This window comes from Pongo pygmaeus, chromosome 5 (assembly GCF_028885625.2).
Source record: "Pongo pygmaeus isolate AG05252 chromosome 5, NHGRI_mPonPyg2-v2.0_pri, whole genome shotgun sequence".
Taxonomy (NCBI): domain Eukaryota; kingdom Metazoa; phylum Chordata; class Mammalia; order Primates; family Hominidae; genus Pongo; species Pongo pygmaeus.
In genome coordinates this window covers 70,467,697-70,494,530 of record NC_072378.2, presented here as the reverse complement: position 1 = coordinate 70,494,530, position 26,834 = coordinate 70,467,697, and the positions used below count along the sequence as shown (strand labels likewise).

Below are 26,834 nucleotides of genomic sequence, written 5' to 3'. Positions count from 1 at the left end.
TTTGCAAAGGGATAGACACATAGATCAATGAAATATAATCAAGAACCCAGAAGTAAATCCACACAAATATGTCCCACTGATTTTTGACAAAGGTGCTGCAGCAATTCAAGAGAGAAAAGGTAGCCTTTTTCAACAAACAGTGCTGGAGCAATTGGATATTCATAGGAAAAAAAGAAAAACAAACAAACAATAAACCTCAACCTAATTCTCACGTCTTATATGAAAATTAACTCAAAATGGATCATGGGTTTATATGTAAAACATAAAATTTTAACCCTTTTAGAAAAGAAAATAGAGGCCGGGCACAGTGGCTCACCCTGCACCACAAAAAATACAAAAAAATTAGCCGGGCATGGCGGCGCATGCCTATAGTCCGAGCTACTTGGGAAGCTGAGGCAGAAGAATTGCTTAAATCCAGGAGGAGAAGGTTGTAGCGAACCGAGATCGCACCACTGCACTCCAGCCTGGGTGACAGAGTGAGACTCCATCTCAAAAAAAAAAAGGAGAAAATCTCCTGGATTTAGGGCTAGGCAAGGAGTTGTTAGATCTGACACCAAAAGCACAATCTATAAAAGAAAAATTGATAAAATTCATCAAAATTAAAAATTTTTGGTCTGTGAAAGAGCTGTTAAAGAGAACAAAACAACAAGTTCAGAGCAATAGAAAGCATTTACAAACTACACATCTGACCAAGGACTAATATCTAGCATATATTAAAACTCTCAAACTCAACAGTAAAATAAAAATCCAATTTGAGTATGGGCAAAAGACATAAAGAGACATTTCCACGAAAAGGTGGTAGAAATGGGAAATAAATACATGAAAAGTTGTTCATGTGGTTGGTCATTAGGAAAAACCTAGTTGGGGAAAACCTAATAAGGTTATCATTAGAGAAAACCACCAGCAGATATCGCTATATACCTATCGAAATAACCAAACAAAAAAATGGTAACACCAAATGCTGGTAAGGATGCAGAGAAATTATATCATTTGTATATTGCTGGTGGAGATGTTTAATACAGCCATTCTAGAAAACAATTTCTTTAAAAAAAAAAAACTAAACATATAGTTATATGACCATATGACCCAGCAGTGGCACTCCTGGGCCTTTATCACAAAGAAACGAAAACATGTTAACATGAAAACCTGTGCATCAAACTTTATAGCAGCTTTATTCATTAAAAGCCAAACACTAGAAACAGTCCAGATGTCCTTCAATAGGGATGGTTAAACAAACTGTGGTACGCCCATATGGACACTACAAAGCAATAAAAAGTAATGACCATTGATAAACACGACCACCTAGATAAATGTCCAGAGAATTATGCTGAGAAAAAAAAAAAGCCAGTTTCAAAAGATTACATGCTATTTGATTCCATTTACAAGACATTCTTGAAATGACACAGTTACAGAAATGGAGAACAAATTAATGGTTGCTAGGAGTTAAGAAGGGAGTGGTTGGCAGGAGGGAAGTGGGTGTGGCTATAAAGGGCTACACGAGGAATCCTCATGATAAAGGAAATATTCTGCACCTTGATTGCATCTATGTCAATACGCTGGTTCTGATATTGCACTATAGTTTTACAAGATGTTAGCATTAGGGGAAACTAAAAGTGTATAAGAAATCTCTATTATTTCTTGCAACTGTAAGTCAACTTACAATTTCTCAAAATTTTAAAATTAATTTAAAAATCAATATACAAAAGGCAGGTGTGGAAAATATTGGGTATTTCACAAGTCCTTTAGAGGCACCTACAAAGAATATTTTACAGTATATTCTTGAACATGAGGGATGCATTTTCCTCCAGTTGCACCATCAGATCTAGTTTTCTTGTAGCCCATTCAATTCAGACTGTATTCTGGTGTCCAGGAAGACCTGCAACACCTCCAGCAAGCATTTAAAACAGCTCTGGGCCAGTTGACTCTCCCTTTGGGACCCTTACCAGGTCCATTAGAAACACTCACATATTTCTTGTTTTGACAGCTCTGGGACTGCAGACCGCCTAAGGCAAACAAACATTCTCTCTCTCTTTTTCTCTATCTCTGTCAGGGCATCCAACCAGTCTCTGCCTTATAATTTTTCACACATGAGTTACATACTAGTACATTTCTCTAACCACAAATGACACATGTTCTTCAGGTAAGCCCGCTTAAGACCTTTTTCGACCGAAGGTGAAGAGAAGATCTCATAGCTCTTTCTAGAACATTTTCTCCTCCAATAGCCTTTATATTCTCAGCTTAATTGAGAGAACTATGGGTTGCAAAACTAACTTTTTAATGTTCTTTTGAAAATTTGCTTCTTGCTCTGGCCATTCATACAAGGTGTGTCATATCTGTGTTAACTTAGTGCCCTAGTCAAAACTTCTAATTTAACATTCTTCTTCATATATAATACCTAAACAGGGATTAAAAGTTGATAAGAGGACCGGGTGCGGTGGCTCATGCCTGTAATCTCAGCACTTTGGGAGGCCAAGGTGGGTGGATCACGAGGTCAGGAGATTAAGACCATCCTGACTAACACAGTGAAACCCCATCTCTATTAAAAACACAAAAAAATTAGCCGGGCATGGTAGCACGTGCCTGTAGTCCCAGCTACTCGGGAGGCTGAGGCAGGAGAATCTCTTGAACCTGGGAGGCGGAAGTTGCAGTGAGCCAAGATTGTGCCACTGCACTCCAGCCTGGATGACAGAGGGAGACTCCATCTCAAAAAAAAAAAAAGTTGATAAGAATAACATGACCCAAAATGCAAATAGACAATTCACTGAAAATAATACCTTAAAGGCAAAAAGAAAAAAGAAAAGATTCTAAAATACACTGATAGCATGATGCACTTTAAGCCTATCAGACTGGCAAAAATTCAAAGGTTGATCTTACCAATCACTGATGGGGAGTCAGAGAAAAGGATATCTTTGTACACTGCTGATGATAATGTAAATTTGTACTTCCTTTTTAGAAAGCAATCTGGAAACATCTGTTAAAATAAAAAATATGCATGGAAATAAAAGCTCAGTGTGCTAGTTCAGGTCCTCTGAAAAGCAGATGCCACATCAATATTAACATGCAAAAGATGTGAAAGTACAAAAGAGTGCAAAAGAGTGAAGTACGCCTTACTCTTGATCAAGAGGAGTTTCCACACATTAATGCTAAGAAAGCTAGTGTATGACAGCATCTCATTTATTAAAAATCAAAGACCAAGACTATACTTTCAGGGATCCTTTCTTCAATTCATTACTAGAGGTTTCTCTGAATGTGTAGAGCACCAGAAACCACTAGAAGGAAATGCAGTGTGCTCTCTCCAGAGTGTGAAGCCAACCCTTGGTGTTGCTTGGCTGCAACTGCCCTTTACCATTGACAATTGTTCTCTTCCTCAGGAAGAATGAGAGGAAAAGAAGGCAGTCTGTGTGATTCCCATTAAAAAATGATAATTTTTTAAAAAATAAAAAAACCAAAATACACAGTTGTATGAGCTTAACAAAAAATGCACAAGGCTACAAACCAGGTTGCTGGCCTGGTTTATTCATTAAAAGCCAAACTAGAAACAGTCCAGATGTCCTTCAATAGGGATGGTTAAACCCTTTTATCACAGCCTGTCCACGTGACAGTCCTTCCACTAGACCAGGAGCCCCTTGAGGATTGCAACCTAACATGGCACCTGATACTTTCTGCTTTATAAGTACTTACTGAATGATTAAATAAATGAATGAATGAACTCAAAGGGAAGTTATAATTAACCAAATGGAACAGGAATAAGAAGCAGACACAGGAATCTTTTATAGCTAAGAGATTGGAACTGGCAATTCGCTATGAATGTAAAATCACACGTAAGTTTTTTATTAAATGACTTCCATGTCTCTTTATTCATTATTTTAATGCAAGTGTTTCATCCCTCAGTTGTTAATCTACTTTCAAAGCCTAAAAGAAAGTTATCTTTAAGGTACCATAAAATTGTCACATTACTAAGGTTGAAACTAGAGTACCTACAACTGTTTTTTGAAAATAGAATCTTTCATCACTGGGCAGTACCAGCAATAGATATGCTGTTAGAATTCACTGTAAATACAGTGACTAGCCAGTATATAGTTGCAGAGTCAATAAGCCTTCATTTCAAATACAGACTACCACCATTTAGCTGTTCTTCCTCAAATACCTCTCTGTTGCATCCCAATTAATTGTCAACATTTACAATCACCTGCCCCACTAGGCTTCCTTCCCCCACCACAGAGCTCTCACCCACTGACTCAGCAAGAGCAGTTAAGAACGTATATAGGTCACAGGATGACCACAGTTATGTCCACTCCCACAGTAAATGTGACAGTTCACATGTCCACCAGAAGTAAAGGAAAAAAATAGACAAAACAACCTTGCTATCAAAAGTCTGTACAATGGCAGTCTCATTCAACTAGAAGAAGGAACAAAATGAAAGGTGAGGAAACAATGTTAGAACCAGCCCTCCCATGAGGAACAGTTTTGATAGAAAGCAAATGAAAGCAAGTAAACAGACTTCGGAAGCCCTGAAAGACAGTGAAACAGCCAAAGAGAAGACCAAGTTCAGGAAACTCTGTTGGGAAGATGATTAAAATGTCAAAAGACAGAATTGAAGAAAGGTATGTCAAAGGCAGTAACGAAGCCCAAAGATCTGGGCTGTATGTGTGTATGTGTGTGTGTGTGGTGTGATATTCTGAGATGGGCATGTAATATTCTGATATAAGTACTTCTGAGCAGTTTTTACTTGCAAATGGATAGAAATTACATGCTTTTTAATGATATTAGCCATATCAGTGGGTGGTGGTGAGAAAAGAAAAATGGAATCAGAGATGTATGGGTTCTGATTAGCTCTGTCATTAACTAGGTCCTGGGCAAGTCATTTAATTCAATAACCCTAAATCTATTCATGACACACAATCCCCAGTTTCTCCAGACCTCTATAAAAATGTAAGATTTCTGTTCCCTAAATCAGAGTCACCAGACTCAACTTTGCTAGATCTGGGGTGAGCTCAGTAAGGTAATATGATTGATTATTATTATTATTATTTTTGATGGAGTTTTGCTCTTTGTTGCCAAGGCTGGAGTGCAGTGGTGCTATCTCGGCTCACTGCAAACTCCGCCGCCTCCCGGGTTCAAGCGATTCTCTTGTCTCAGCCTCCTGAGTAGCTGGGATTACAGGCACCCACCACTATGCCTGGCTAATTTTTGTATTTTTAATAGAGACGAGGTTTCGCCATGTTGGCCAGGCTGGTCTCGAACTCCTGACCTCAGGTGATCTGCCTGCCTTGGCCTCCCAAAGTGCTGGGATTACAGGTGTGGGCCACCGTATCCGGCCAGTAATATGAATGTGTTAAAAACTCCTTCAGCAACTCTGAAACTGAGTTAAGTTTGTGAAGCATTGGTCTGCATGATCTTTATGGTTCCCCCCAGCTCAAAAATCCCAGAGTGACTCCTGAGTCACCAAAAACAAACTGAGATGTGCATCCCATCATATTGAGTGTTTAATTTACACAAGCCATGGAAGTAACAGAGCTATTTATTTCATTTTCAAATAGACTCACTTACCAGACACAGCTAATCTTGTTTATTATCTGGTTGGGGGCTGAGAGGAAGGTACATTTGGCACTGAATCATCTGCCTTTGTGTCAATGAACCTCCAAGCAAAGTGATTAAAAGAATTGAAGTGGGCTGAGCATAGACTGGGGATAAGCCTATTACAAGATCTAGAAAGAATTTATATGTTCCCAAGAGACTAAGTGAAAGCCATAAGTATAGAGAGAGCAAATGTTTTCATTTAATATTAACTTCCCCTTTCAGAGACCCCACTGAGCACTGTGCAATGGGCTGGCACGGGTGATGACACAGACGAGTGAGAATCTGATTATAATGTATATGAGGAAAAAGTACCTCATTTAGGACTCCTCTCATCCTTCAGTCCTATTAGTTTCATTTACTAACAGTATAATATTGTTGAGCTCACCCGTTTATTAGAGGCTTCTTAAAACCACAAGTATGAAATTTTAATTTTGTACAAAATATTTGTGTTCTGACTTCTTGTCTAGATTCAAAAATTCATTGTATAGCTGAAAAACATTAGCTATTTGTGGCCCCTTTAAAATGTCTTGAAATCCCTGATTGATTAAAACTATTTAACATTATGTTTCCTTATGGTATTGTGCACTAGGCTATAATAATTCGTTTCATCACAGCTTCCCTAGGACCTCCTGTGATGTTTATGAGCTTTCTGCTATGGTGATTTGATTTTCATTTATAAAAGAATGTGTTACTACCTAGTCATTCCCATTTTCTAAGAAATCTTTTCTCTTAAATTAGAAACCAGGTGTGAATTTTAACCTTTTGGGTCTGTGATAAGTGTTTTAATGGCTTCATTTAACAAACTATACTATTATTTAATTGCTTTGATTCATCTAATTTTGTGAAAAACCCAGGGAAATAGGGTTGATGTGAAAACTAAATTAATACTCACTGCCATGTATGAACTTCTTTCATACTCAGATGGCTCCTCAATGGCACTTAAGCTTCATAAGACACAGTTCTCATGCTAATCCAAAGGTCTGGAATGATAAACTATTAGAAGAGGAAGGGATCTTAGAGCTTATCAAGTATAACTTCTTACTGGTTTGGAAATCTACCTATCTATCCATCTATCTATCTATATCTATCTTGAAATGTGAGTACTCAGCTTCTGCATGAATTCCTGGGACAGGAGAAAGCCTGTACCAGAGTTGGAAACTCCTAAGAATTACTTGGAAACCCCATCATGATATAGAGGTGTTTACTACTAAACTCGCCACTGTGACCTCTGGACAACTGAACAAGATTAATTCACTTCTCCTGACAGCCCTCAAATTGTTTGAAGACAGCTGTGCCTACAAAAACATCTCAAAGTTGCACATCCCAAGAGGCTGCAGGAAGAAGGCAGATAGTAGGCAGGGCTAACATGCATCTCCTACTTGGATGGTCAGAACAGTGTGTGGAGATTCACACTGTGAACTTTTGTTCTAAGAACTACTACAGGAATGTACCAGGAAAACCAAAAGAATTTACAGATCCTTTGAAAGAAATGGCATGCCATTGCAAACTCAGTGAGACAGAAAAAAAACTGTGAGTTCCCAAAGTATGAGGGGGGAATAACCTGCCTCCAAACACACATCCCCACTGGGGAATCTGAAAACTCAGATGGTGGGGGAAGGATTTAACCTTACCTAGAGCTGGAATGGATTTAGGGAGCTGTGCAAAATATAAAAGGAGAAGCAGCAGTAGGAATAGCCTTTTAGGCACCCCCAGTCTCCAGCTTGAGCCCAGGGAAGTCATCTCTGACTATATCTCACAGGGCCCCTTGGGGAAGGCAGCCAGCAGAATTAGGGAGGGGTCAAAGGGTGAATGAAGCTGCCAGCTGAATTTTGTGATACTCTCTACTGGGCATGAACTTCCTTGAGCAGAATCTGGGGGGCAAAGAAGAACAGCTGCAGATATAGGCACAAGAGCTACTGCCATTGTGAACAGAAGGGCATGGGCTGTGGCCTGAAAGCCATGTTTACTTTCTCAAGGAGGAGGCTTCTGCCCTAGGGCAAGTGTGAGTTTTGCACACAGGTTTCACTGTTAGTAGGGCACTGCAGGAGCAAGATGACCTTGCCAACTGTGTGGGAGGTAGATGAGGCCTTTTGCTACCAGCTATCTTGCACTTCCCTGGCAAACAATACTGCTAAACAGAGGCAGCCATACTCCCTTCTGAAGCATAACCCCATTGCCCTCAGAACCATACCTTCATCCTCCACAGTGGCCGTGGCAAGCTCTGCCCAAGAAGAGTTTGACCTCAGACCCACCTAACCCTGCCCCCACCTGATGGTATTTCTTTAGCTCAAATCCCTCTACTAACACTGCAGCTGGTGTTCTATTATAAGTGCCACCTCCTGGCTGGAGGCCAACAAACTCAGGTCATTACAGCAACTCTTGTCAGAATGACCCTGATCCCAGGAAGGAGAAAATAATACCTAATTCCACTGCCTGCAACATCCTGGCTAACCAGAGGTCCTGAGTGTATTCACATAGCAACTTCATGGCTAGCACAGCCAGCATTCAAGAAAGCCAGCACACTAAACCTATCTAAAGCCAAGGATTCTCACAGAGTCTACATCACTCCCCTGCCACCTCTACCAGAGCAGGTGCTGGTATCCATGGCTAGGAGACCTGAAGACTGATCACATCACAGGATACTTTGTAGACATTCCCAGGCCCTAGCCCAGAGGCTGGTAGCCCCACTGGGTGGCTATACCCAGAAGAGCAAGTAACAATCACTGCAACCCAGCTCTCAGGAAACCTCATCCCTATGGGAAAGGGGAGAACATGATATCAAGGGATCACCCATGGGACAAAAGAATTGAACAGTAGGCCTAAAGTTCCAGATCTTTTTGCTAGTGGGTAGTTTCTCACAACAGAGACACAATTGCAGTGCTGGGCACAGTAGGGAAAGTCTGCACCTCTACCCCAACAAGCATACACCCTTTAATCATGAAAGACCTTGGAGAAGGGCTCTTTGTTCCCCCTTGGCACTCCAATGCAGACAGAGCTGGGGCTTCCCTCACAGGACTGCAACTTGAAGGCACCTATAGATAGCCTTTCTGGAACAATCCAGGGTGAGTGCAGCCCCCAGGAGGAGTACCCCCAAGATTCAGGCCTGTATAAGAAGCAGAGTCACAATTCTTCCCTACTTGGAACATCAACATTCCCTGGAGATAAAAACAGGTGCCTGTCTAAATAGCTGAAACATTAGGACAGAGGTGAGGCTGTGAGGTGAATAGTTTTCCTGCTGACCTGGCAGGAGAGTGGAGGTAGCTCCCACTCTTCACCCTGATAAAACCTCAACACATCTAATTGAGAGTTCCCCCAGTCACCCTCATCAAGGCTGGAACCTCAGCCCACTCTTGGGTATTACATTTTACTCACTTATCTTAGCCAAAACCAGTGCCTACCCAGGGATACCTCCCCTATTAGCTTTAAGCCTGAATAATCAACTCAGTAAATGAAACAATGGGAAAAATTAAATAAATAAACTATACACCATGAAAGAATAAGATAAGCTTCAAGAGATCCCTGCCATTTCAACTCCATCAGAGACAGGCAACTCACTGACAAACCAAGAATATACCAGCATCAGAGAAAGACAGCACACAAAGACTCTCTATAACTAATGAACTTATACAAAGTCTTCACCCCTATAAGCACAAGAACCAAATTAGGCTAAAATAAACACTATGATCTGATCCTTAAGAGAGAGAAGAAGGCCGGGCATGGTGGCTGATGCCTGTAATCCCAGCACTTTGGGAGGCTGAGGGGGCAGATCACCTGAGGTCGGGAGTTCGTGACCAGCCTGACCAACATGGAGAAACCCTGTCTTTACTAAAAATACAAAATTAGCCAGGCGTGATGGCGCATGCCTGTAATCCCAGCTACTCAAGAGGCTGAGGCAGGAGAATCGCTTGAACCTGGAAGGTGGAGGTTGCTGTGAGCTGAGATTGCACCATTGCACTCCAGCCTGGGCAACAAGAGCCAAACTCCATCTCAAAAAAAAAAAAGAGAGAGAGAGAAGAAAAAGAGAAATTTAAATAAAAAAAAATACAGTCCAATCAAAAATAAATTTAAGAAAAATGTGAAGAAATAGTCTACCAAAATGAGAAGGAAACAGAAAAGTAACTCTGGTAAGATGACAAAACAGAGTTCTATAACACCTCCAAAATATTACACTAGTTCCCTGACAATGGATCCAAACCAAGAAGAGATCTCTGAATTGCCAGATAAAGGATTCAGAAGGTAGATTATTAAGCTATTCAAGAAGACACCAGAGAAAGTTGAAAAACAACATAGACAAATTAAAAAAAAAAACTATTTAGGATGTGAATGAAAAATTTTCCAGAGAAATAGATATCATAAAGAAAAAACAAGCACAACTTCTGGAAATGAAAGACACACATGGGGAAATACAAAATGTAGTGGAGAATTTCAACAATAGACTGCAATAAGTAGAAGAAAGGACTTCGGAGCTCAAAGATAAGGCTTTCAAATTATCTCTATCAGGCAAAGACAAAAGAGAATTTTTTAAAAAGTGAAGAAAGCCTCCAAGAAATTTGGGATTGTTAAATGGCCAAACCTAAGGATAATTGGTGTTACTAAGGCGGAAGAGAAATCTGAAAGTTTGGAAAACTTATTTGAAGGAATAATTGAGGAAAAGTTCTCTGGCCTTGCTAAGAGATCTAGACATCCAAATAAAAGAAGCTCAAAGAACACCCAGGAAATTCATCACAAAAACATCATCACCTAGGCACACAGTCATCAAGTTATCTAAAGTCAAGATGAAGGAAAAAAATCTTGAGACCTCTGGGATAAAAGCATCAGGTAGCCTATAAAGGAAAACCTATGAGATTTACAGCTGATTTCTCAGCAGAAACCTTACAAGCCAGAAGGGATTTGGGTCCTATCTTTAGTCTCCTTAAACAAAATAATTCTTAGCCAAGAATTTTGTATCTAGCAAAACTAAGCTTCAAAAATGAAGGAGATAAAGTCTTTTTCAGAAAAACAAATGCTGAGAGAATTTGCCACTACCAAACCAGAACTATATGAAATGTTACATAGAGTTCTAAATTCTGAAGCAAAACCTCGAAATATACCAAAAATATAATATCCGTAAAGCATAAATCTCACAGGGCCTATATAACAATAACACAATGAAAAAAAGTATTTGGGCTACAACTAACATGATGAATAGAACAGTACCTCACCTCTCATTACTAACATTGAATGTAAATGGTCTAAATGCCCCAGTTAAAGATACAGATTGGAAGAATGGGTGAAAATTAACCAACCAAGTAACTGATGTCTTCAAGAGATTTACCTAACACATAAGGACTCACATAAACTTAAGGCAAAGGAGTGGAAAAAAAATATTCCACACAAATGGAAACCAAAAGTGAGCAAGGGTAGCTATTCTTATACCAGACAAGACAGACTTTAAAGCAACAAGAGTTTAAAAAGACAAAGAAGGATATTATATAATTATAAAAGAATTAGTCTAACAAGAAAATATCACAATCCTAAATATATACGCACCTAACACTGGAGCTCCCAAATGCATAAAACGATGACTACTAGACCTAAGAAATGCAATAGACGGCAATACAATAATAGTGGGGGACTTCAGTACTCCACTGACAACCCTAGAAAGGTCATCAAGACAGAAAGTTGACAAAGAAACAATGGACTTAAACTGTACCCTAGAACAAATGTACTTAACACATATTTATAGAACATTCTACCCAACATCTGTAGAATATACATTTTTTTCATCCGCACATGGAACATTCTCCAAGATAGACCATATCATAGCCACAAAACAAGTCTCAATAAATTCAAGAAACTCAAAATCATATCAAGTATCATCTCAGCCCACAGTGGAATAAAACTGGAAATTTACTCCAATTTCCAGTTGGAAATACATGAGATACATGAAATGCATGAAATACATGAAAATTAAATAACCTGCTCTTGAATGATCTTTGGGTTAACAATGAAATCAAGATGGAAATTTAAAAATTATTTTAACTGAATGATAATGGTGACACAACCAATCAAAACCTCTGGGATACAGCAAAAACGGTATTAAGAGGAAAGTACATCGCATTAAATGCCTACATCAAAAAGTCTAAAAGAGCACAAATAGACAACCTAAGCTCCCAGCTCAAGAAACTAGAGAAAAAAGAACAAACCCAACCCAAACCCAGCAGAAGAAAAGAAATAACAAAGATCAGAGCAGAACTAAATGAAATTGAAAGAAAAATAATATAAAAGATAAATGAAACAAAAAGCTGGTTCTTTGAAAAGATAAACAAAATTGACAGACCATTAGCAAGATTAACCAAGAAAAGAAGGGAGAAGATACAAATAAGCTCAATAAGACACAAAATGGGAGCTTTTACAACTGATACCACAGAAATACAAATGATCATTCAAGCCTACTATAAATACTTTTACATGCACAACCAGAAAATCTAGAGGAGATGGAAAAATTCCTGGAAATAAACAACTCTCCTAGATTAAATCAGGAAGAAATAGAAACTCTGAACAGACTAATAACAAGCAATAGCAAGATTGAAAGAGTATTTTTTAAAATGCCAACAAAAAATTGTCCAGGACCTAATGGATTCACAACTGAATTCTACCAGACCCTTAAAGGAGACTTTTACCAATCCTACTGAAAATATTCCAAAAGATAGAGAAAGAGGCAATCCTCCCTAAATCATTCTATGAAGCCAGTGTCACCCTAATACCAAAACCAGGAAAGGACATAACAAAAAAAAAAAAAAAAGAAAGAAAGAAAACTGCAAACCAATAACCCTGATGAATATAGATGCAAAAATCCTCAACAAAATTCTAGCTAACTGAATCTAACAGCATATCAAAAAGATAATACATCAGGATCTAGTGGGTTTCATCCCAGGGATGCAGGGATGGTTTAACATATGCAAGTCAATACATGTGATACATCACATAAACGGAATTAAAAATAAAAACCATATGATCATCTCAATAGACGCAAAAAAAAGCAATTGACAAAGCCAAATGCTTTTTGATTTGGGGGACTTGGGGGGAAAGGTGGGAGGGGGGTAAGTAATAAAAGATTACACATTGGGCATAGTGTACACTGCTTGGGTAACAAGTGCACCAAAATCTCAGAAATCACCACTAAAGAACTTTTCCATGTAACCAAAAACTGCCTGTTTCCCAAAAACTATTGAAATATATATATTTTTAAGTTGCACATCCCTACTTCCTACTGTGTCCCTCCCTCCCATGACATGGTTTTTCTAGAGCCCTTGCCCATTTCTTTTTTTAAATCTATTGTAGTTCCAGGATATAGGAATGTTTTGCCCTAGAAGGAAAAAGATTGTCTTTGTAGAGAAGGGTTCATTCCTCTCTTAGAATTTAAAATTAAATATTTATTATAAAAAAAACAAATATGTGGTTACACATTGTAATTTCTCACCAGGCACCATCTACTCTTTGTATGAGCTTTTTATTCAGTAGATTACTGCTCTCAAACAAAGACAATGTCATATTCGTTTTTGAATCCTCTGCAACTAACAAACTGCCAGCACATGACCATCCAATATATGTTTGCCTTAATAAAATTTAAGACACTTCAAGTGAACTTCTAGAAACCCTGCCGGTCTTGATTAATTGCACAATAAACACACCTCTAGTTCAAGATCTGCAAATGAATTAAAGTCCAGCTATTTGACTAGAACAAAAGGGTCTTGTGGATGCAATGTGGAACTTCTGTTCCCCAGTAATTTCTCTTTGGCATAATATACATCACTTTGCAGGATAATATCATTTTCAGTGTTTTTCTCATCGTTTACAAAATCAAAGGACCTAATCCAGGAGTTATACTTTCATTCCTACTTATAAAACATTACAATAGAGGTATGTTTTCCTTTTAAAACCTATTTTGAAAAAACCTCTGTTGTTCATTAAAATATTAGCTATTAATAATAATAAATATTTCAACTGGACATCTTATACCTTGGACACTTTTCAAAGCACTTCCAAAATATATGACATTATCATCAGCCATCCTTGTGAGATAGGCATCATTCTTTTGTTTGTTTGTTTGTTTTTTGAGATGGAGTTTCACTCTTTTGCCCAGGCTGGAGTGAAGTGGCGTGATCTCAGCTCACTGCAATGTCCGTCCCCCACCCCCACACCTCCCCCACTCTGGGGTTCAAGCGATTCTCCCACCTCAACCTCCCGAGTAGCTGGGATTACAGGCATGTGCTACCATACCTGGCTAATTTTTGTATGTTTAGTAGCAATGGGGTTTCACCATGTTTGGCCAGGCTGGTCTTGAACTTCTGACCTCAGGTGATCCACCTGCCTCGGCCTCCCCAAGTGCTAGGATTACAGGCATGAGCCACCGCATCCAGCCTAGGTATCGTTCTTTAGTCTTTCATTCTTTTTTAGAGAGAAATCATAAAATTGCCTCTTTCTAAAACAAATACATTTTAAAAAAAATTAAAACTTCCTCTACCTAAGGAATATCCCTGTAACCCACAGTTGTCACATTCCAAACTCTCTTGTCCTTTCTTGGCCTAAGAGCAACCCTAAGAAGAGCTGTATCTCTGAGACCAAGGCTATTTTGTACCCAAAGATTTGGGAGCAGCTTAGCCAGCCCCACAGGAACCCAAATAGTAATCCGTCATTTGTGCAACAAGTTTATGCAGGTCCCAGACACCACACTCCATCTTGCCCAACTTTAATAATGAAATTATGGTAAACTTTAAGTTTCCATAAACCATGGCTCTTTTCAAGATATGCCAAGCAAATTCTCAAGGCGATAAGCCATGTGACAAAGCTGCCAAGTAGGGCAGCCTGCAGTGACCCCTTCTGCTGATTAGTCCCAGCCTTTGAAATGTCTAACTACAACAAAGACCCCAAAATAAAGGTGCTTGACCCTACCTCTGCAAAAGTGATGTAGTGTTGTTGGTAGAAATAGAAAAAAAATTGCAACCAGGAGTAACTTTACTGCCTGCATGACATAATTTCATTCGAGAAATATATATTGCACCCCCTCCATGTAACAGGCATGAATAATTTTAAATATTTAATTTTAAGTGAATTAAACTCCTTTGCATCTTGACTTATAGAATAACATATTTCTGAGAACCAAAGGAGAGTGAAGTTTGCTCATCTTAGGTAAGTAACCAGCCTGTATTACAGATTGAAGTATCAGCTTTCAATTTTTTTTATGGTTTCTTCTTCTTCTTCTTCTTCTTCTTCTTCTTCTTCTTCTTCTTCTTCTTCTTCTTCTTCTTCTTCTTCTTCTTCTGCTTCTGCTTCTGCTTCTGCTTCTTCTTCCTCTTCCTCTTCCTCTTCCTCTTTTTCTTCTTCTTCTTCTTCTTCTCCTTCTCCTTCTCCTTCTCCTTCTCCTTCTTCTTGTTTCTACTTCTCTTCCTCATCTTAGGTAATCATCTTAAATAATCCTTGGGCCAAAAACCCTCCCATGCAACTTCCATCAGTTGCACTGTCTGTTATTTTCATCTGCCCAGTGTATTATAACCTGACACTGTTAATTTATTTCATTAAAGCTCCCATATTTCTCTTTAAATGTAACCAGATTTTGAAACTCATTTGAAAATATTTTGAAATGAAATTGTATAGGTACTTATTGACAGTGATAAGGGGATAATAGCCACAATAAATCCCAGGCTCATATCTAAATGCTGATGAAAATATTCCCAGGGCATGTGCTAAATTAAACCATGTTTCTTCAGGCAGACTTCTGCCAATTACATGTCGTAGTTTTGTTGACAAGAAGAAATTGCAAATATCTCTTAAAGAAAATTATTTGCAGAGGTTGAATTGTTAAATGCAGAATTGTAAATAGCACCTGTTATGTTTTGGATGTTAAAAGAAAAAAAGTTTCATATGTAAATCAAAAAAATATATACAATAGTTTTTTCCCTGAATTTGTTTCTAGATTTATTTACCAAAAAGTAGTAATTTTAAAAGGTATTTGCATGAACTCATTACATAGTTACCTTTAGAAAAAAATCAAGTAATCAAATTTAGAAGGCAGAGGAAAGAAAATAAAGGCACAGCATAAAAAGAATCCAATTAATTCATAACAGGAAGTGAAAGTTGACAATCATTACTCTTGCCAAATTGCTTCCCAGACAGGATCTCAAATCAACTGTAAGTTGGCATTAAAGTCAACAACATTTTATCCTGAAACTCATACTTTATTTGTGCCAGTTCTAATGTTCTTGAGAAGTTTTCCTCATTACAAGAATTATTGCATGGTATAGCACAGCCAGTCTGTAACTATATAATATGTTCATATATTTATGTTTACATGTTCAATCAAAAAATATATATTTACTCTATATTTCCTAAGAGACTGGCTCTGGGCTGGATGCTGGAGTTACATCTGAAGGCAAAACAGACACCATCTCTGCCCTAATGGATCTTTTAATCTAGTGGTGCAGTTCGACATTAATCTCACTAATATATCATTGGAACTGCACTTAAGTAGCATGAGGTAAGGTCCAGGGTGTTATCAAAATGTATACCCAACGGGACTTGATCTGAAGTGAGAGAGTGAACAAAGGCTGTCTTCTGGTTTCCAGGGAGACCAAACAGAAGAATGCAAATGAAGTCCTAGTGGCTTTTCTTGTTTTATTTGTTAATGATCTGACTTCCTGGCAGATTGAATTTGATAGATTCAGTGGTATATTATGCTATACCCATCCCTGGGGAGAGAAAAATATTTTAGCCTCAAGGTGCTCTCTTGACCTGCGTGCAAAATTATGCCATGGTCCTGGTCTCTTCCTTGAGCCAAAATCACGCTAAGTTCCTGTTTTTAATATGCCAATCACATTATAAAACAGGGTTAAACAGAATGAGAAAAGTAGACGTTGTAAAAATGCCTCTTGTTTTGTGTAATAAAATATTTATTATGATAAATAATCTTGTTTTGAGAAAGTACATCAAAGAGAGACATAATTCACAGATAGCATAGATTTACATATTGCAGAAACAGCATTATTAATGTTACCCATCAAAAGGATGGCATCTTTTTTGTCATAGATCTATATGCCAAAGTAAAAGTATTTAAATATTCAAAAGATTTCCAATTCTGCTAAACAGTATTTAGAAGTTTAAAGATAAGCTTTCTGAAGTTTAAAGATAAACTTACCTTTGTGAAAATACATAAGACTAATTCACTCTGAAATTTTCTGCATTTGTGAACTGAACCATGCGAATTTGAAAGTTTAAATATTTTGGACATCAGAGATGAACCGATATATTTAACTTCCTTTGGCATATACCCTCTGTTGATTACTAAGCAATATTGGTAGGCAGTGCATAGCTACGTGTCCATTCAGAGAAGCATTTTGCCTGGATGGTCTGATGGGCTTAGGCTTGAGGGAATATCAGCACTTTCCTGGTTCCCTTAGTTCCCTGGTCCTGTTCTTCTCGCCTTTTCTGTTTCAGAGTCTTTGCCAGTTCCCACATCTTTTCACCTTCCTCCTAACAGGCTCTGAGAATATAGACTCAACTTCTGTCTAAGATAGGTATTATCAACCTCCATTCCTGAATGTAAAGAAAAAGGGCTAGAGCTTATTTCTCCTTTCCAATGTCACAAAGCAAAAAAATACAGAAAAATTAGGGAACTTCTTGCAACATGCAGACTATGCTAATGCAGATCCCAAAATTCTGGATAAAAAAATAGTATCACAATAATATCACATAGCTTAGACGAAAAGAAATCCTCAATTGGCCAGAAAACATACGTGAATTTTTCAAAACCAGGATGAAAAACATGAATGGATGATGTTTGGGGGTTGGAGAAATCATAAAAAATGGGTCATGTTTTTTCCTGATATTTGTCTTAAATTTCACTTATTTTCATACCAATCAGTATTTTTTTTTTCTGGAGACTGAGTCTCACTGCTGCCCAGGCTGGAGTGCAGTGGCGTGATCTCGGCTCACTGCAACCTCCACCTCCCCGGTTCAAGCAATTCTCCTGCCTCAGCCTCCAGAGTAGCTGAGACTACAGGCGCATGCCACCACACCTGGCTAATTTTTTGTATTTTAGTAGAGACAGGGTTTCACCGTGTTGCCCAGGCTGATCTCAAACTCCTGAGCTCAGGCAATCCAACTGCCCCGACCTCGCAAAGTGCTAGGATTACAGGCATGAGACACCGCGCCCAGCTTCCAATCAGTATTTTCTATTCTTGCAACACAAACTATTTTTATTTTATGTATACAAATAATTTTTTAAATATATATTTTTGTTACTTTGCATGAGAAATGTATTAATTTTTGATCTTCTTAAATCTTTTGTAAGAGTTAGTCAGAAGAAACATAATTCTCAAAAGAGAGATCTTGTAAAGATTTTTTATGTAACTAATGTCATTAACTGTTATGCTTAGAAGAAGACATACTTTAATAATCATTAGAACCATACAAAAATAAATTAAAATCCACAGGTTCCAACTTCTACTGACTTGACTATAACCCTGGGAAATTCAGTTGACATTTCTCTGTCTCAGTTTATCCACTTGAAAATCAATTTAATAATATTCTTAATTTACTTTTAGTGTCAGTTGGAGACTTAATTAATGTTGATAAACTAATTTTCTTTGGTTAAAAGACTAGATAATTATGCATTACTTTAGTGTTCTTAATTTTGAAAGTATTGTAAGATGTTTAAGTGATTAAGTCTGCAAATTTTTCATTGACCTTTATTTGAATTTGATTAATCACAATATGTTTTAATTTTTAAAGCATATATATGGTTTTTCAAAGTGATAAAACCTTTACCATTCAATAAAGCAAAACTACACCAAAACATTGTCTCCTTACTTTAAAACTCTGTGTCTCATTTCTTACATTGCTTTTGCTTTTAATTGTACTCAAAGAAAGTATATCTAAACTACGAGTGTTCATTTTCAGTTAAAAATATGTATAAATAGATTTTGAATGAGCTTTAAATGCTGGTTTCATTTATCTTATTTCTTCAAACATGGTGTGATTGTGTGTGTGTGTGTGTGTGTGTATGTGTGTGTGGTGGGATAGGGAAATGGGGTATGAGCTCAATGTATATGTGTGTTAGAAGTAAACCTCATTACAAATGTGTAATTGATATAAGTAGATCAAGGTGAACCAAAATAGGACTTGGATGTTTAAGAATCAGAATATATATTTCTTTATCATACCTCTTCTTCTAAAGATTTAACAGAAAAATAATTTTTCTGAGTTTTATCATAATGCCACTCTTTCTTAATATTCTAGCCTTCATTTTGCTTAACGCATTTTCTTCACTTCCTTTCTGTCCCCAAATGATAGGAGCTTCTTCTGAGAAAAGGTAATGTGGAGAAAACTGCCCTAAAATTAGCTATATACAAGAGATGACATAAAATATCAGTGCAAAGAAAGAGATAATAGGAGACCGAGGGGAAGCATGTCAGGGTCGGTGTTCTGGAGCATCTCCCTGCCTTTTTCATAAAGAAAGGCGGAAACTGTCAGTCCACTAATAATGATTTTTAGAAGACTTCAGTGTTCCAGGAATGGTGCTGAGGGACATTTGCAAATTCTGCCTTCACTAGCTGAAGAGTTGCTTTTTCTACAGGCTTTACACACGTTCCATGGGTGAGGACAGCCTGTGTCTCCAGCTCAGTCTATTTAAGAGCATCTGTGCTCATTATTGGCCCAGTCCCTCTGTTCATTTCCTTAGCCATTAACCTAGCTACGTGTCCTTTCTCATTAAATCTCTCATCAAAACATTTGTTGGTGCTCTGGGGGAAATATAAAGTTTGGTCGGGCCTCAATTATCCACGTAAAGGCTCTGTGTTGTACATTGCCCTTTTATTCCTCCTCCATTAAATCAAAGGGTGAGGGAGGAAGAGTGTACGATATAATATTGGAAAGATGTGTTGGAGTCAGATTACGGAAAGCCCCAAATGTTGTACTAAGGAATTTTGTACTTTATAAAGGATAGCAATGGGAAGCTATGGGAGGTGTTTGAGTAGTAGAGTGTAATATTTTAATTATACTTAGAGAAAATACTTAGAATACATTAAAAGAAGGGAGGATGAAGCCAGGAAAATATTTAGGTTATTATAATCAGTGAAGCAGTGATGAGATAACTCTATTGGAGATGGAGAGAAAATGGCAGATGAAAGGGATTTCAGAGGAAGAGGCTGGGAGAGTCAGAGATTATGCCAAATCTTCGAAATGAAGGATGAGGAGGATTGGGGTGACATCCTTAGAAATGAAGGATGAGGAGGATTGGGGTGACAACACAGAAGGAAGATCATAGGCATGTGGAGGTTTTACAAGCCAGTGGATCAGTCAGGTGAGACTAGAGGGGGAAGGCATTGTGAATGAGGGTGAGAGACTCCATAGGAAAGTTCAGTGAGGTCGAGGGAGGGTGAAAGAGCCAAGGAGAGAATATAGAAGACAGCAGAGGGTGGAGGAGGGAATAGAAACTTCACCATTAGAGCAGGTGAAGGTGAGTGTGGAGAGGACAAGGTCAAAGAAAGAAAGGAGTTCAAGAAGGAGGAGAGTTCAGCAGTCTCAAAGATGGCTGAGAGATCGAGTGTGAAGGAAAGGCCACTGGATTTACCCCCTAAAGAGCAAGGGTACAGTCTTGACTAGCTGGACAGTTAGTCCAGTTTTCAATTTTCCATGTTGCTGCTCCTCTCTCTAGCACGAAAAATTGCAAGTTGACTCTAAGACACACCCAACACTGTTGCATATCATTATGGTCTCTTCCCTTTTATTTTTAGCCTATTGTCTTGCCTGTCCAATAGGCATTGTAAAACCTACGTCTGAGAACCACACCAACTCTCAAGCTCTGTGAGATGCTGGGAACCTGGTGTCTACATGACACGAAGTGTGCATTGCAAAATTAACTCATTTTCTACATATAATCCATGGTTGTTATAATTCCAGCCCCATAGAGGAGTGAGTAAAATATTTCTTTTCAAAACAAGACTTTGATTTCTAGAAAATACTCTTTATTTTAAATGTGCAGGCACTTTTCTAGGAGTAAATGCCAAGTGACCTGTTCGGAAGTGGCCTTTACTTCAAATAAGGGAGTAGTCTCTTTTCATCCATCTTAATCTGCAGTAAGTATCATTGCCCATCATGCCATTGCTGTCTGCTTAATTATCTAAGCAGAAACATGCACCTAAAAACACAGAAAGGCAGCCTGCAGCCTTTGTGTTGTGGAATTCAGAAGTCACGTGGCCTCTCACAAAGAAAATGGCCACTATTTGCCCAGCTTGTATTAGAGCCAGCTCTGTGGCTCTACTTTGTGGTTGGCATAATACTTCGCTCCAGGTGAGTAGATTGCCAAGTGCCAATGTGATGTGTTTTATTATCAGAAGTAGATTTACTATGAGGCTGCAATGAGGGTTAAGCTTGCATGGGCCCTTTCCATGTCACATATTATAAAATTTGCAGAAGTGAACTATTTTCACAGGATCAACTATAGTCCACCATGACTTTGAGACCCCACCCAACCCAACCCTCATCACACTTTCCCACGTGTCTATTGGTGTTGGGGCCGTGGGCATTTTTGGAATCCAGCCAAGAGAAACTTTATTTGAGAATCATTTAGTTTGAGATATCACTTCCAAGTTATTGCTAACTGTTCTAGTAAAAGAATGGCCTCAAAAAATCCTCCCATCACCCACTCTTGTGCCAACTCCCCTAACAACACAACAGAAAGCCAGGACAGAGGTTGTACCGCATTGTGGACCCATCTTGGAGAGCCTGGTTCCAGAAGCATGCAGGTGGTACCAGGCCTGCTTGTAAAACAAACCTTGTGGCTCATACTAGGAGAAAGAAACTTGACAGTGGCTTTCCCAAACTTAACAACAATCCTAAAAGCTTACATGACATGAAAAATAATGAATTGTGATGCTGAAACAAATTTTTCTAATCTGTCAATGGTAAAAAAAAAAAAAAAAAAGAAAGAAGAAAGAAAGAAAAAGAAAGAAAGAGAAAGAAAAGAAAGAAAGAAAGAAAGAAGAAAGAAAGAAAGAAAGAAAGAAAGAAAGAAAGAAAGAAAGAAAGAAAGAAAGAAAGAAAGAAAGAAAGAAAAGAAAGAAAGAAATTTTAATTAGCGTGCTAAAAAGAAAGACTGAATTATCTTTCCAGGGTATTGAAAAAGATATTACAAAGTAGTCATCATATAAACTAGTAGTCAAAAAATATGTAGAAAAAAAAGTAAGACAAGTCATAGAGGTGAGTCCATCAGTTCATAAAAATATACTATTTATATTACTTTTCTGTATTTTATTATGCTGATAGGGCCAGCTCCATGAGTGTGCAACCTATGCAGTTGCAGGGCTCCACACTTAGAAGGGACCTGAGCTTGGTTTAATGTTCTGCTGAAATTCTTCATACTTTTTGAACAAGGGGACCCACAGTTTTCATTTTACACTGGGCCCTGGTGTGGTAGCTTACACCTGTAATCCCAGCCCTTTGGGAGGCTGAGGTGGGCAGATCACCTGAGGTCAGAAGTTCGAGACCAGCCTGGCCAGCATGACAAAATCCCATCTCTACTAAAAATACAAAAATTAGCCAGGCATGGTGGTGCGTGCCTGTAATCCCAGCTACTGAGGAGGCTGAGACAGGAGAATCACTTGAACCCTGGGAGGCAGAGCTTGCAGTGAGCTGAGATCGCACCACTGCACTCCAGCCTGGGCAACAGAGCAAGACTCTGTCTCAAAACAAACAAAACAAAAAAAGAAACAGGAAAGAATTAGTGCACTAATTGAGATGAGAAATGACAAATCCCAGATGAAGAGTTATTTCTCAGCTTTTTAGTATGTGTGTTTCCTTGTGATTTCTCATTCTGAATAACTGTATACTTTCATACCTAATATTGATTTCATAAATGGGTCTTCCTTTTCTTAAAGAAAGCCCCTGAAATTATATAAGCTTAATGCCCCACAAAACCTCCACCATGGTAAGTGTCCTTCAGGCTTTAGTTATCCAGAACTGAGTAACAGCTGGCAAATTACTCAGACTGAATTCCTTCCCTTCTGTTCAACTTGTAATCATTTCTCAGCTTTTTTAGCTTTTACTTTCAGCAGAGGAAGGAGCAGGAGGCAGGAAAAACACAACTCGGCCAATTCTCATCATTTGTTAAGAGCTCCAGAAATCAAATAGAAAGTGGAGGAGTTGAAGAGAAAGGATTTTGGTATTGTTTGCAACTTTCTTTTGAGAAGGCTAACCCTGTACCTTCATTTCCAACCTTCATGACTGCAGGGTGGTGTGTGTGCTTGTCTAATAATATCCTTATATTTTTCTTGGCAACGGCTCATGTTTCAAGTGATGGGAGGACATTTCTCAGTCGTGAATTTCCCTTGCTCTGTTTCTTCCCTCCACTGAAGGCTTCTTATGGTCGGGAAGCTGGAGACAGTAGCCCGCTCATTAATTTGGCTTTAGAAAGGGGTGGGTGTGGGTGAGCAGAGCCAAAGCTTAGATGTGTGTGACCTTTCTCATGCACATCTTTCTCTCCACCTTCGGGAGTGACAGCCCCTAAATTCAATCTCACTTGAGTAGAGCTCTTTCCTATTTTAAGACTGAATTCACATAAATTTTTCACTTTTATTAGAATACAAACCTGTTTTCTTACGGTGGTAATATTCTAAAGATACTCATTCCTTTGGATAAAGTGATGAATCATTTCTTAGTAGGTGGGTCTTTACCCATATTAACCATAGTTACTATATACAAAGTAAAAGAATATTTGAAACAATGAATAAACTGACTAATTTTCTTCAAGAAATCAATTACTGATAAATTCTAAGGAATTTGACAGGAAGCTAGCCAGCAGTATAGGGAGTTTCTTCAATACATTAATTTTCATTTTTTTAGATGAGGTTTGAAATTAGATTCAGATTGCAAATTACAGCTTTGTATGGGCTCCCCACTGCTAGCTAGTGAAATCTTCTGGCTTCTGGGGATGAAGCAATTTGGCTTCCCATAATAGGACTGCAAGAACCTTATTTCCCACTGGTAGAATAATATGTCCACAGCCTGAAATGCAGAATTCAACAATTGCTCTTTGACTGGGTCACCAGTAGGGACACGTTAAAGTCTCTCTCACTCTCTCTCTTTCTCACAAACACACACACACACACACACACACACACACACAAAGGCATGGAAAAATAGTGGTCTGACTGTATATTTCAAATTCATTCTGAAACCTGCCCTCCAAGTCATCTTACTCAGCCTTTGGATATGGTTCACAAATTTGTATTTTCCTTTCTGTGAAAAGAACTAACCTTCGGATGGTTTCTGGGCATGTGATGTATAAACAGTTGGCATCTCTCATACCCCTGCCACACAGTGGTGGATGCTTTCACAAGTTCTTTCTCCAGGCAGAAAAGGAAGTTTCTTTCAGTTGAGACGTCTGAAATATATCACAGATTACTTGATGACAAAGCACGTGATGATTAATTGCTATGCGTGCACCTTATCGGGGCTTCAGGAGTCACCTAAAAGCTGGCTAACAGTACACACAGCTTCCATCTTTACAAGTTAAATATATACAAATGGACTGGCTGTCTTCATACTCAGTCAGGAATTTCTCCTTCTTTCTGGGGGGATATTTCCCTAAAAGAGACTGTTGATTCAGTCATAGCACCTAGTTTTCAAATATACCTCCCACCTCAGAGTTTCTTGGAACTTCCTGCACAGTTTCAATTAATTTTCTGCTTCTTCTGGTTACTTAGAGGTTGGGAGGAGAGGGGTGCAGAAAAAGAGAACAAATTTCATAACAGTTTATCAAAATTATTTTGCCTCATGTGGTTTTTTGTTGCCCTTTCTGCTGTGTCTTTGAGTGTTTGGAAGCAATTTATGTTGCACTGAGAATGTTTTTCTTTCAGAGGTTCCTGCATTTGAAATTCAAATTTCAACTGTCAGCAGGCTGTTTGCTCCAAAGGCGCCTTTTCATAAGGCCCTTAGCAGGGTCCCTTATGGCATATTCCTCAAACAAGAAGCGTTCTTACTCCAAAAGCCCAGAAGATTCCCATTCTAGCTGGTGGGAAGAGAGGAGTATAAAACAGTAGGCTAATCCTTCTTGCTTTCATTTGGCTGGTACTACTGAGAGCTCTTTGCCTCCAATTCAGATTATATCATCCCTGGCTTCACACACCTTTCATGGTTCTGTTCACTGGCTTGTCTTGTTCACTCCTGTGCCTGTGTTGGCAGTGTCTGGCTAGAATGAGGACTCAGGGTTAGTAATCACCCAGGAAAACTCTCTCAATGTCTTTTTCTCTCTCTTTTGGCATCACTTTCTGTTTGACATAAGGTTCACAGTGCTTTCAAAGAATAAATAATATAAGATTTCTAAATCTTAAGTAATCACAACCTTATTCAAACTTACAACCCATGTTATCATATTTGTAATAGTTTCATGAACTATTCAACTTTGTTTAATACTAGGATTTTCCTTTCTACATTTGCTCATCCAAAAGAACCGTATTTGCTCCATTCCTCAAACAAGGTGGCCTGGGGAAGAGACATGGGGAGGGCCATATGGCAGTGGGCACAAAGTGTGAAGACTTTTGTGTCACATGTTAACACACACTAGAGATCATCCACCACAGAAGCAGCGGGAAATAACCCAGAAGGTGAACAGATCCAGCTAGCTAGCTGCCATTAGCCAGCCTTTTTCATCGGCCACCCCAGAATGGCATGAATGGAGAGGTCACAGTGGTCAAACTGGTAGAAAGATGTGCACCCAAGAGCATAGATTTCTACTTACCAAAGCCAATCTGGCTGTTGCTGCCTCTGAATGCCTAACCTGCTAGGAAGAGAGACCAATATTGAGCCCCCAATATGGTTTATTCCTCAGAGACCAACTGACCACTTGGTGGCAAGTTGGCTACTGGGGACCCCTTCTATCCTGGAAGGGCTGGCATTCACCCTCCCAGGGCTGGAAACCTATCCCCTGTATGATTTTCCTTTGCCTGTCCCCAAAACCTCATCCAGCACCACTATCTGGGGCCTAATCCATAGGCTTGAGATCCACACAGACTAGTATCTAACCGGGGCAAGCTTAAGGGAAATGTGGAGGGAAGCTATTACCACCCCAAGGAAAGAATGAATCTGGAGTCTAGTGAGAATGGTAGCTATGAAAGCACATGGAGGGGTACAGCCTCTGTTGGACCAAAGCAGGGAAGACTGGCAGAAAAAAAATCTGAAAATTTTTATCCACCTTCCCTTCAATTTTGTGGTTCTTCCTCCCAGCCACCCGCCTCACCCCCATTGCCTGAATCCAACCTAGTGATGCTATCCCAAAGGCTTCACCTTCTGGGAAATAGAGCAAGGCACAGAACAGAAAATGCATCTGGAAAGAGGGTAAATGGAGGCTACTGCACACTCTGTCACTTCCCTCACCATGAGATATGGGGGATTGTGCCCCTGACCACTGGTTATGTCACACAGTGTTCATGCAGAAGCAGCCAGCCTCGTAGAGTTTGGGAATGGCTTTGTGAGGGCAACACTGAAGTGGCAGCTCAGAGACAGCACTCTGAAAGATAGGGTGCCATCCTTCATGATACAATGTACACATTAAATTAGAAACTTCAAAATGGCACTCTCCCCACAGCAAGAATACCTGGGTTTGGGAACAGAAGGGTACTTCTCCCTGTTCCACTGTATTGTGGATGCACATGTGCAATAGCCCCAAAGTAAGGGTGTGATTACCAAGGGTTTTGACCCTGCAGCAGTGAAGGTTTGAATCACACCTTCCAAAGGCAAACCACCACAACCTGCTGAGGTGACAGCTGAGGGTGATGGGAATTTAGAGTAGAGAGTGGAGGAGGGGGAGGAAGAGGAACGCATGTGGCCCTGAGACCAACTACAGTGACAGGGACTTAGTTTGTTCTTAAGAGAGTAACCTGCCTGTCTTAGTCTGCTCAGGCTGCTATAACAACAAACAGACAAAAAAACATCAATTGAGTGACTTATAAACAACAGAAATTTATTTCTCACAGTTCTGGAAGCTGAGAAGGCCAAAGTCAAGATCTCAGTATCTGAAAAAAAAGAAATGAACAAAGTTTCCAAGAAATATGGGATTATGTAAAATGGCCAGACCTAAGGATAACTGGTGTTCCTGATGGAGAAGAGAAGTCTAAAGGTTTGGAAAACTTATTTGAGGAAATAATTGAGGAAAACATCCCTGGCCTTGCTAGAGATCTAGATATTCAAATACAAGAAGTACAAAGAACTCTTGGGAAATT

At 39.0% G+C, this 26,834-nt stretch overlaps 1 non-coding gene across 1 annotated transcript; it reads left to right on the top strand.

The window, feature by feature from the left end:
* The first annotated feature begins 3,193 nt into the window (after positions 1-3,193).
* On the top strand, positions 3,194-3,406 carry LOC129039645 (small nucleolar RNA U3). Its single transcript, XR_008503377.1, has one exon. It is a non-coding gene; the product is annotated as a small nucleolar RNA U3 (small nucleolar RNA).
* Positions 3,407-26,834: the final 23,428 nt, after the last annotated feature.